This window comes from Engystomops pustulosus, unplaced genomic scaffold, assembly GCF_040894005.1.
Source record: "Engystomops pustulosus unplaced genomic scaffold, aEngPut4.maternal MAT_SCAFFOLD_20, whole genome shotgun sequence".
Classification (NCBI taxonomy): Eukaryota; Metazoa; Chordata; class Amphibia; order Anura; family Leptodactylidae; genus Engystomops; species Engystomops pustulosus.
In genome coordinates, this window is record NW_027284961.1 from 882770 (window position 1) to 896707 (window position 13938).

Genomic DNA, 13938 nt, shown 5'->3' on the forward strand with positions numbered 1-13938 from the left:
CTATATTGCCCCTCATAATTATTCCCTATGTTGCCCCTCAAATTAATTATCTCTTATACTGCCCCTCATAATTATTCCCTATGTTGCCCCTCAAATTAATTATCTCTTATACTGCCCCTCATAATTAATTATTTCCTATACTGCCCCTCATAATTATTTCCTATACTTCCCCTCAAATTAATTATTTCCTATATTGCCCCTCAAATTAATTATTTCCTATACTGCCCCTCCACCATTAATTATTTCCTATACTGTCCCTCCACCATTAATTATTTCCTATACTGCCCCTCAAATTAATTATTTCCTATACTGCCCCTCCACCATTAATTATTTCCTATACTGCCCCTCCACCATTAATTATTTCTTATGCTGCCCCTCACCATTAATTATTTCCTATACTGCCCCTCATAATTATTTCCTATACTGCCCCTCATAATTATTTCCTATACTGCCCCTCATAACTAACTATTGGCCCCCGCCCACCACAACCTTTTTACTGCCCTTTTTAATAAAAAAAATAAAAACCCTGTACTCACCACCGCGTCTTCTATCTTCTTGTAGGCCTAAGAAAGCCGGTTGGGTTCTTGTATGCCTAGTTTCTAACCTACACTGACAGCACACAACTGGATTTTAAGTCACTTTAAGTTTTGGAAAAAAAAAAAAAAATCGTCAGACTGTGCCTAATTCAATCAAACCCCTAATACAGGAGTCCCCAAACTTTTTATGTAGGGGGCCGTTCACTGTCCCCCTCAGACCGTTGGAGGGCCGGACTTAAGTTTAAAAAGAAATAGCGGTACATGTGACCGCATCCGTAATACACTGGGCCCCCCTCAATTATTTATTTAATATACTGCACTCCTACTGAACTATTTTATATATATTGTCCCAATTAATTAATTAATATACTGGGACCTCTCTCCATTAATTATTGAATATGCCTTCCCCCAATTAATTACTAGACAGCCCCTCATAATTAATTATTTCTTACACCACCACCATTAATTATTTCCTATGCTGCCCTTCCACCATTAATTATGTCTTATGCTTCCCCCCATCATTAATTATTTCCTATGCTGCCCCTCATAATTAATTATTTCCTATGCTGCCCCTCATAATTATTTCCTATACTGCCCCTCCACCATTAATTATTTCCTATACTGCCCCTCAAATTAATTATTTCCTATACTGCCCCTCATAATTAATTATTCCTTATGCTTCCCCTCACCATTAATTATTTCCTATATTGCCCCTCATAATTATTCCCTATGTTGCCCCTCAAATTAATTATCTCTTATACTGCCCCTCATAATTAATTATTTCCTATACTGCCCCTCATAATTATTTCCTATACTTCCCCTCAAAGTAATTATTTCCTATACTGCCCCTCAAATTAATTATTTCCTATACTGCCCTCCACAATTAATTATTTCCTATACTTCCCCTCCACCCATTAATTATTTCCTATGCTGCCCCTCGCCATTAATTATTTCCTATGCTGCCCCTTACCATTAATTATTTCCTATGCTTCCCCTCACCATTCATTATTTCCTATACTGCCCCTCATAATTATTTCCTATACTGCCCCTCATAATTATTTCCTATACTGCCCCTCATAATTAATTATTCCCTATGCTGCCCCTCAAATTAATTATTTCCTATACTGCCCCTCCACCATTAATTATTTCCTATACTGCCCCTCAAATTAATTATTTCCTATACTGCCCCTCCACCATTAATTATTTCCTATACTTCCCCTCCACCATGAATTATTTCTTATGCTGCCCCTCACCATTAATTATTTCCTATACTGCCCCTCATAATTATTTCCTATACTGCCCCTCATAATTATTTCCTATACTGCCCCTCATAATTATTTCCTATACTGCCCCTCATAATTAATTATTCCCTATGCTGCCCCTCACCATTACTTATTTCCTATACTGCCCTCATAATTAATTATTTCCTATACTGCCCCCCACCATTAATTATTTCCTATGCTGCCCCTCACCATTAATTATTTCCTATACTGCCCCTCAAATTAATTATTCCTTATACTGCCCCTCAAATTAATTATTTCCTATGCTGCCCCTCCACTATTAATTATTTCCTTTACTGCCCCTCCACCATTAATTATTTCCTATGCTGCTCCTCACCATTAATTATTTCCTATACTGCCCCCACCATTAATTATTCCCTATGCTACCCCTCACCATTATTTATTTCCTATACTGCCCCTCAAATTAATTATTTCCTATACTGCCCCTCCACCATTAATTATTTCCTATACTGCCCCTCAAATTAATTATTTCCTATACTGCCCCTCCACCATTAATTATTTCCTATACTTCCCCTCCACCATTAATTATTTCTTATGCTGCCCCTCACCATTAATTATTTCCTATACTGCCCCTCATAATTATTTCCTATACTGCCCCTCATAATTTTTTCCTATACTGCCCCTCATAATTAATTATTCCCTATGCTGCCCCTCACCATTATTTATTTCCTATACTGCTCCTCAAATTAATTATTTCCTATACTGCCCCTCCACCATTAATTATTTCCTATACTGCCCCCCACCATTAATTATTTCCTATACTGCCCCTCCACCATTAATTATTTCCTATACTGCCCCTCAAATTAATTATCTCTTATACTGCCCCTCATAATTAATTATTTCCTATACTGCCCCTCAGATTAATTATTTCCTATACTGCCCTCCACAATTAATTATTTCCTATACTTCCCCTCCACCCATTAATTATTTCCTATGCTGCCCCTCGCCATTAATTATTTCCTATGCTGCCCCTTACCATTAATTATTTCCTATGCTTCCCCTCACCATTAATTATTTCCTATACTGCCCCTCATAATTATTTCCTATACTGCCCCTCCACCATTAATTATTTCCTATACTGCCCCTCATAATTAATTATTTCCTATGCTGCTCCTCACCATTAATTATTTCCTATACTGCCCCCACCATTAATTATTCCCTATGCTGCCCCTCACCATTATTTATTTCCTATACTGCCCCTCAAATTAATTATTTCCTTTACTGTCCCTCCACCATTAATTATTTCCTATGCTGCTCCTCACCATTAATTATTTCCTATACTGCCCCCACCATTAATTATTCCCTATGCTACCCCTCACCATTATTTATTTCCTATACTGCCCCTCAAATTAATTATTTCCTATACTGCCCCTCCACCATTAATTATTTCCTATACTGCCCCTCAAATTAATTATTTCCTATACTGCCCCTCCACCATTAATTATTTCCTATACTTCCCCTCCACCATTAATTATTTCTTATGCTGCCCCTCACCATTAATTATTTCCCATACTGCCCCTCATAATTATTTCCTATACTGCCCCTCATAATTATTTCCTATACTGCCCCTCATAATTATTTCCTATACTGCCCCTCATAATTAATTATTCCCTATGCTGCCCCTCACCATTATTTATTTCCTATACTGCTCCTCAAATTAATTATTTCCTATACTGCCCCTCCACCATTAATTATTTCCTATACTGCCCCTCAAATTAATTATTTCCTATACTGCCCCTCCACCATTAATTATTTCCTATACTTCCCCTCCACCATTAATTATTTCTTATGCTGCCCCTCACCATTAATTATTTCCTATACTGCCCCTCATAATTATTTCCTATACTGCCCCTCATAATTATTTCCTATACTGCCCCTCATAACTAACTATTGGCCCCCGCCCACCACAACCTTTTTACTGCCCTTTTTAATTAAAAAATAAAAACCCTGTACTCACCACCGCGTCTTCTATCTTCTTGTAGGCCTAAGAAAGCCGGTTGGGTTCTTGTATGCCTAGTTTCTAACCTACACTGACAGCACACAACTGGATTTTAAGTCACTTTAAGTTTTGGAAAAAAAAAAAAAAATTAGACTGTGCCTAATTCAATGAAACCCCTAATACAGGAGTCCCCAAACTTTTTATGTAGGGGGCCGTTCACTGTCCCCCTCAGACCGTTGGAGGGCCGGACTTAAGTTTAAAAAGAAATAGCGGTACATGTGACCGCATCCGTAATACACTGGGCCCCCCTCAATGATTTATTTAATATACTGCACTCCTACTGAACTATTTTATATATATTGTCCCAATTAATTAATTAATATACTGGGACCTCTCTCCATTAATTATTGAATATGCCTTCCCCCAATTAATTACTAGACAGCCCCTCATAATTAATTATTTCTTACACCACCACCATAAATTATTTCCTATGCTGCCCTTCCACCATTAATTATGTCTTATGCTTCCCCCCATCATTAATTATTTCCTATGCTGCCCCTCATAATTAATTATTTCCTATGCTGCCCCTCATAATTATTTCCTATACTGCCCCTCCACCATTAATTATTTCCTATACTGCCCCTCAAATTAATTATTTCCTATACTGCCCCTCATAATTAATTATTCCTTATGCTGCCCCTCACCATTAATTATTTCCTATATTGCCCCTCATAATTATTCCCTATGTTGCCCCTCAAATTAATTATCTCTTATACTGCCCCTCATAATTAATTATTTCCTATACTGCCCCTCATAATTATTTCCTATACTTCCCCTCAAATTAATTATTTCCTATACTGCCCCTCAAATTAATTATTTCCTATACTTCCCCTCCACCATGAATTATTTCTTATGCTGCCCCTCACCATTAATTATTTCCTATACTGCCCCTCATAATTATTTCCTATACTGCCCCTCATAATTATTTCCTATACTGCCCCTCATAATTATTTCCTATACTGCCCCTCATAATTAATTATTCCCTATGCTGCCCCTCACCATTAATTATTTCCTATACTGCCCTCATAATTAATTATTTCCTATACTGCCCCCCCCACCATTAATTATTTCCTATGCTGCCCCTCCAAATTAATTATTCCTTATACTGCCCGTCAAATTAATTATTTCCTATACTGCCCCTCCACTATTAATTATTTCCTTTACTGCCCCTCCACCATTAATTATTTCCTATGCTGCTCCTCACCATTAATTATTTCCTATACTGCCCCCACCATTAATTATTCCCTATGCTACCCCTCACCATTATTTATTTCCTATACTGCCCCTCAAATTAATTATTTCCTATACTGCCCCTCCACCATTAATTATTTCCTATACTGCCCCTCCACCATTAATTATTTCCTATACTTTCCCTCCACCATTAATTATTTCTTATGCTGCCCCTCACCATTAATTATTTCCTATACTGCCCCTCATAATTATTTCCTATACTGCCCCTCATAATTATTTCCTATACTGCCCCTCATAATTAATTATTCCCTATGCTGCCCCTCACCATTATTTATTTCCTATACTGCTCCTCAAATTAATTATATTCTATACTGCCCCTCCACCATTAATTATTTCCTATACTGCCCCTCAAATTAATTATTTCCTATACTGCCCCTCCACCATTAATTATTTCCTATACTTCCCCTCCACCATTAATTATTTCTTATGCTGCCCCTCACCATTAATTATTTCCTATACTGCCCCTCATAATTATTTCCTATACTGCCCCTCATAACTAACTATTGGCCCCCGCCCACCACAACCTTTTTACTGCCCTTTTTAATTAAAAAAATAAAAACCCTGTACTTACCACCGCGTCTTCTATCTTCTTGTAGGCCTAAGAAAGCCGGTTGGGTTCTTGTATGCTTAGTTTCTAACCTACACTGACAGCACACAACTGGATTTTAAGTCACTTTAAGTTTTGGAAAAAAAAAATAAAAATTAGACTGTGCCTAATTCAATCAAACCCCTAATACAGGAGTCCCCAAACTTTTTATGTAGGGGGCCGTTCACTGTCCCCCTCAGACCGTTGGAGGGCCGGACTTAAGTTTAAAAAGAAATAGTGGTACATGTGACCGCATCCGTAATACACTGGGCCCCCCTCAATTATTTATTTAATATACTGCACTCCTACTGAACTATTTTATATATATTGTCCCAATTAATTAATTAATATACTGGGACCTCTCTCCATTAATTATTGAATATGCCTTCCCCCAATTAATTACTAGACAGCCCCTCATAATTAATTATTTCTTACACCACCACCATTAATTATTTCCTATGCTGCCCTTCCACCATTAATTATGTCTTATGCTTCCCCCCATCATTAATTATTTCCTATGCTGCCCCTCATAATTAATTATTTCCTATGCTGCCCCTCATAATTATTTCCTATACTGCCCCTCCACCATTAATTATTTCCTATACTGCCCCTCAAATTAATTATTTCCTATACTGCCCCTCATAATTAATTATTCCTTATGCTGCCCCTCACCATTAATTATTTCCTATACTGCCCCTCAAATTAATTATTTCCTATACTGCCCCTCCACCATTAATTATTTCCTATACTTCCCCTCCACCATGAATTATTTCTTATGCTGCCCCTCACCATTAATTATTTCCTATACTGCCCCTCATAATTATTTCCTATACTGCCCCTCATAATTATTTCCTATACTGCCCCCCACCATTAATTATTTCCTATACTGCCCCCCACCATTAATTATTTCCTATGCTGCCCCTCACCATTAATTATTTCCTATACTGCCCCTCAAATTAATTATTCCTTATACTGCCCCTCAAATTAATTATTTCCTATACTGCCCCTCCACTATTAATTATTTCCTTTACTGCCCCTCCACCATTAATTATTTCCTATGCTTCCCCTCCACCATGAATTATTTCTTATGCTGCCCCTCACCATTAATTATTTCCTATACTGCCCCTCATAATTATTTCCTATACTGACCCTCATAATTATTTCCTATACTGCCCCTCATAATTAATTATTCCCTATGCTGCCCCTCACCACTAATTATTTCCTATACTGCCCTCATAATTAATTATTTCCTATACTGCCCCCCACCATTAATTATTTCCTATACTGCCCCTCACCATTAATTATTTCCTATACTGCCCCTCAAATTAATTATTCCTTATACTGCCCCTCAAATTAATTATTTCCTATACTGCCCCTCCACTATTAATTATTTCCTTTACTGCCCCTCCACCATTAATTATTTCCTATGCTGTTCCTCACCATTAATTATTTCCTATACTGCCCCTCATAATTATTTCCTAAACTGCCCCTCATAATTATTTCCTATACTGCCCCTCATAATTATTTCCTATACTGCCCCTCATAATTAATTATTCCCTATGCTGCCCCTCACCATTATTTATTTCCTATACTGCTCCTCAAATTAATTATTTCCTATACTGCCCCTCCACCATTAATTATTTCCTATACTGCCCCTCAAATTAATTATTTCCTATACTGCCCCTCAAATTAATTATCTCTTATACTGCCCCTCATAATTAATTATTTCCTATACTGCCCCTCATAATTATTTCCTATACTTCCCCTCAAATTAATTATTTCCTATACTGCCCCTCAGATTAATTATTTCCTATACTGCCCTCCACAATTAATTATTTCCTATACTTCCCCTCCACCCATTAATTATTTCCTATGCTGCCCCTCGCCATTAATTATTTCCTATGTTGCCCCTTACCATTAATTATTTCCTATGCTTCCCCTCACCATTAATTATTTCCTATACTGCCCCTCATAATTATTTCCTATACTGCCCCTCATAATTAATTATTCCCTATGCTGCCCCTCACCATTAATTATTTCCTACACTGCCCCTCCACCATTAATTATTTCCTATACTTCCCCTCAAATTAATTATTTCCTATACTGCCCCTCAAATTAATTATTTCCTATACTTCCCCTCCACCATGAATTATTTCTTATGCTGCCCCTCACCATTAATTATTTCCTATACTGCCCCTCATAATTATTTCCTATACTGCCCCTCATAATTATTTCCTATACTGCCCCTCATAATTATTTCCTATACTGCCCCTCATAATTAATTATTCCCTATGCTGCCCCTCACCATTAATTATTTCCTATACTGCCCTCATAATTAATTATTTCCTATACTGCCCCCCCCACCATTAATTATTTTCTATGCTGCCCCTCACCATTAATTATTTCCTATACTGCCCCTCCAAATTAATTATTCCTTATACTGCCCGTCAAATTAATTATTTCCTATACTGCCCCTCCACTATTAATTATTTCCTTTACTGCCCCTCCACCATTAATTATTTCCTATGCTGCTCCTCACCATTAATTATTTCCTATGCTGCTCCTCACCATTAATTATTTCCTATACTGCCCCCACCATTAATTATTCCCTATGCTACCCCTCACCATTATTTATTTCCTATACTGCCCCTCAAATTAATTATTTCCTATACTGCCCCTCCACCATTAATTATTTCCTATACTGCCCCTCCACCATTAATTATTTCCTATACTTTCCCTCCACCATTAATTATTTCTTATGCTGCCCCTCACCATTAATTATTTCCTATACTGCCCCTCATAATTATTTCCTATACTGCCCCTCATAATTATTTCCTATACTGCCCCTCATAATTATTTCCTATACTGCCCCTCATAATTAATTATTCCCTATGCTGCCCCTCACCATTATTTATTTCCTATACTGCTCCTCAAATTAATTATTTCCTATACTGCCCCTCCACCATTAATTATTTCCTATACTGCCCCTCAAATTAATTATTTCCTATACTGCCCCTCCACCATTAATTATTTCCTATACTTCCCCTCCACCATTAATTATTTCTTATGCTGCCCCTCACCATTAATTATTTCCTATACTGCCCCTCATAATTATTTCCTATACTGCCCCTCATAACTAACTATTGGCCCCCGCCCACCACAACCTTTTTACTGCCCTTTTTAATTAAAAAAATAAAAACCCTGTACTTACCACCGCGTCTTCTATCTTCTTGTAGGCCTAAGAAAGCCGGTTGGGTTCTTGTATGCCTAGTTTCTAACCTACACTGACAGCACACAACTGGATTTTAAGTCACTTTAAGTTTTGGAAAAAAAAAATAAAAATTAGACTGTGCCTAATTCAATATAACCCCTAATACAGGAGTCCCCAAACTTTTTATGTAGGGGGCCGTTCACTGTCCCCCTCAGACCGTTGGAGGGCCGGACTTAAGTTTAAAAAGAAATAGTGGTACATGTGACCGCATCCGTAATACACTGGGCCCCCCTCAATTATTTATTTAATATACTGCACTCCTACTGAACTATTTTATATATATTGTCCCAATTAATTAATTAATATACTGGGACCTCTCTCCATTAATTATTGAATATGCCTTCCCCCAATTAATTACTAGACAGCCCCTCATAATTAATTATTTCTTACACCACCACCATTAATTATTTCCTATGCTGCCCCTCATAATTAATTATTTCCTATGCTGCCCCTCATAATTATTTCCTATACTGCCCCTCCACCATTAATTATTTCCTATACTGCCCCTCATAATTATTTCCTATACTGCCCCTCATAATTATTTCCTATACTGCCCCTCATAATTAATTATTCCCTATGCTGCCCCTCACCATTAATTATTTCCTATACTGCCCCTCCACCATTAATTATTTCCTATACTGCCCCTCTTAATTATTTCCTATACTGCCCCTCATAATTAATTATTCCCTATGCTGCCCCAAACCATTAATTATTTCATATACTGCCCCTCCACCATTATTATTTCATATACTGCCCCTCCACCATTAATTATTTCCTATGCTGCTCCTCACCATTAATTATTTCCTATACTGCCCCTCCACCATTAATTATTTCCTATACTGCCCCTCTTAATTATTTCCTATACTGCCCCTCATAATTAATTATTCCCTATGCTGCCCCAAACCATTAATTATTTCATATACTGCCCCTCCACCATTATTATTTCATATACTGCCCCTCCACCATTAATTATTTCCTATACTGCCCCCACCATTAATTATTCCCTATGCTACCCCTCACCATTATTTATTTCCTATACTGCCCCTCAAATTAATTATTTCCTATACTGCCCCTCCACCATTAATTATTTCCTATGCTGCCCCTCAAATTAATTATTTCCTATACTGCCCCTCATAATTAATTATTCCTTATGCTGCCCCTCACCATTAATTATTTCCTATATTGCCCCTCATAATTATTCCCTATGTTGCCCCTCAAATTAATTATCTCTTATACTGCCCCTCATAATTATTCCCTATGTTGCCCCTCAAATTAATTATCTCTTATACTGCCCCTCATAATTAATTATTTCCTATACTGCCCCTCATAATTATTTCCTATACTTCCCCTCAAATTAATTATTTCCTATATTGCCCCTCAAATTAATTATTTCCTATACTGCCCCTCCACCATTAATTATTTCCTATACTGTCCCTCCACCATTAATTATTTCCTATACTGCCCCTCAAATTAATTATTTCCTATACTGCCCCTCCACCATTAATTATTTCCTATACTGCCCCTCATAATTATTTCCTATACTGCCCCTCATAACTAACTATTGGCCCCCGCCCACCACAACCTTTTTACTGCCCTTTTTGATTAAAAAATAAAAACCCTGTACTCACCACCGCGTCTTCTATCTTCTTGTAGGCCTATGAAAGCCGGTTGGGTTCTTGTATGCCTAGTTTCTAACCTACACTGACAGCACACAACTGGATTTTAAGTCACTTTAAGTTTTGGAAAAAAAAATAAAAAATTAGACTGTGCCTAATTCAATCAAACCCCTAATACAGGAGTCCCCAAACTTTTTATGTAGGGGGCCGTTCACTGTCCCCCTCAGACCGTTGGAGGGCCGGACTTAAGTTTAAAAAGAAATAGCGGTACATGTGACCGCATCCGTAATACACTGGGCCCCCCTCAATTATTTATTTAATATACTGCACTCCTACTGAACTATTTTATATATATTGTCCCAATTAATTAATTAATATACTGGGACCTCTCTCCATTAATTATTGAATATGCCTTCCCCCAATTAATTACTAGACAGCCCCTCATAATTAATTATTTCTTACACCACCACCATTAATTATTTCCTATGCTGCCCTTCCACCATTAATTATGTCTTATGCTTCCCCCCATCATTAAATATTTCCTATGCTGCCCCTCATAAATAATTATTTCCTATGCTGCCCCTCATAATTATTTCCTATACTGCCCCTCCACCATTAATTATTTCCTATACTGCCCCTCAAATTAATTATTTCCTATACTGCCCCTCATAATTAATTATTCCTTATGCTGCCCCTCACCATTAATTATTTCCTATATTGCCCCTCATAATTATTCCCTATGTTGCCCCTCAAATTAATTATATCTTATACTGCCCCTCATAATTAATTATTTCCTATACTGCCCCTCATAATTATTTCCTATACTTCCCCTCAAAGTAATTATTTCCTATACTGCCCCTCAAATTAATTATTTCCTATACTGCCCTCCACAATTAATTATTTCCTATACTTCCCCTCCACCCATTAATTATTTCCTATGCTGCCCCTCGCCATTAATTATTTCCTATGCTGCCCCTTACCATTAATTATTTCCTATGCTTCCCCTCACCATTAATTATTTCCTATACTGCCCCTCATAATTATTTCCTATACTGCCCCTCATAATTATTTCCTATACTGCCCCTCATAATTAATTATTCCCTATGCTGCCCCTCACCATTAATTATTTCCTATACTGCCCCTCCACCATTAATTATTTCCTATACTGCCCCTCATAATTATTTCCTATACTGCCCCTCATAATTAATTATTTCCTATGCTGCTCCTCACCATTAATTATTTCCTATACTGCCCCCACCATTAATTATTCCCTATGCTGCCCCTCACCATTATTTATTTCCTATACTGCCCCTCAAATTAATTATTTCCTATACTGCCCCTCCACCATTAATTATTTCCTATACTGCCCCTCAAATTAATTATTTCCTATACTGCCCCTCCACTATGAATTATTTCTTATGCTGCCCCTCACCATTAATTATTTCCTATACTGCCCCTCATAATTATTTCCTATACTGCCCCTTATAATTATTTCCTATACTGCCCCTCATAATTATGTCCTATACTGCCCCTCATAATTATTTATTCCCTATGCTGCCCCTCACCATTAATTATTTCCTATACTGCCCTCATAATTAATTATTTCCTATACTGCCCCCCACCATTAATTATTTCCTATACTGCCCCCCACCATTAATTATTTCCTATGCTGCCCCTCACCATTAATTATTTCCTATACTGCCCCTCAAATTAATTATTCCTTATACTGCCCCTCAAATTAATTATTTCCTATACTGCCCCTCCACTATTAATTATTTCCTTTACTGCCCCTCCACCATTAATTATTTCATATACTGCCCCTCCACCATTAATTATTTCCTATGCTGCTCCTCACCATTAATTATTTCCTATACTGCCCCCACCATTAATTATTCCCTATGCTACCCCTCACCATTATTTATTTCCTATACTGCCCCTCAAATTAATTATTTCCTATACTGCCCCTCCACCATTAATTATTTCCTATACTGCCCCTCAAATTAATTATTTCCTATACTGCCCCTCATAATTAATTATTCCTTATGCTGCCCCTCACCATTAATTATTTCCTATATTGCCCCTCATAATTATTCCCTATGTTGCCCCTCAAATTAATTATCTCTTATACTGCCCCTCATAATTATTCCCTATGTTGCCCCTCAAATTAATTATCTCTTATACTGCCCCTCATAATTAATTATTTCCTATACTGCCCCTCATAATTATTTCCTATACTTCCCCTCAAATTAATTATTTCCTATATTGCCCCTCAAATTAATTATTTCCTATACTGCCCCTCCACCATTAATTATTTCCTATACTGTCCCTCCACCATTAATTATTTCCTATACTTCCCCTCAAATTAATTATTTCCTATATTGACCCTCAAATTAATTATTTCCTATACTGCCCCTCCACCATTAATTATTTCCTATACTGTCCCTCCACCATTAATTATTTCCTATACTGCCCCTCAAATTAATTATTTCCTATACTGCCCCTCCACCATTAATTATTTCCTATACTGCCCCTCCACCATTAATTATTTCCTATACTGCCCCTCAAATTAATTATTTCCTATACTGCCCCTCCACCATTAATTATTTCCTATACTTCCCCTCCACCATTAATTATTTCTTATGCTGCCCCTCACCATTAATTATTTCCTATACTGCCCCTCATAATTATTTCCTATACTGACCCTCATAATTATTTCTTATACTGCCCCTCATAACTAACTATTGGCCCCCGCCCACCACAACCTTTTTACTGCCCTTTTTAATTAAAAAATAAAAACCCTGTACTCACCACCGCGTCTTCTATCTTCTTGTAGGCCTAAGAAAGCCGGTTGGGTTCTTGTATGCCTAGTTTCTAACCTACACTGACAGCACACAACTGGATTTTAAGTCACTTTAAGTTTTGGAAAAAAAAAAAAAAATTAGACTGTGCCTAATTCAATGAAACCCCTAATACAGGAGTCCCCAAACTTTTTATGTAGGGGGCCGTTCACTGTCCCCCTCAGACCGTTGGAGGGCCGGACTTAAGTTTAAAAAGAAATAGCGGTACATGTGACCGCATCCGTAATACACTGGGCCCCCCTCAATGATTTATTTAATATACTGCACTCCTACTGAACTATTTTATATATATTGTCCCAATTAATTAATTAATATACTGGGACCTCTCTCCATTAATTATTGAATATGCCTTCCCCCAATTAATTACTAGACAGCCCCTCATAATTAATTATTTCTTACACCACCACCATAAATTATTTCCTATGCTGCCCTTCCACCATTAATTATGTCTTATGCTTCCCCCCATCATTAATTATTTCCTATGCTGCCCCTCATAATTAATTATTTCCTATGCTGCCCC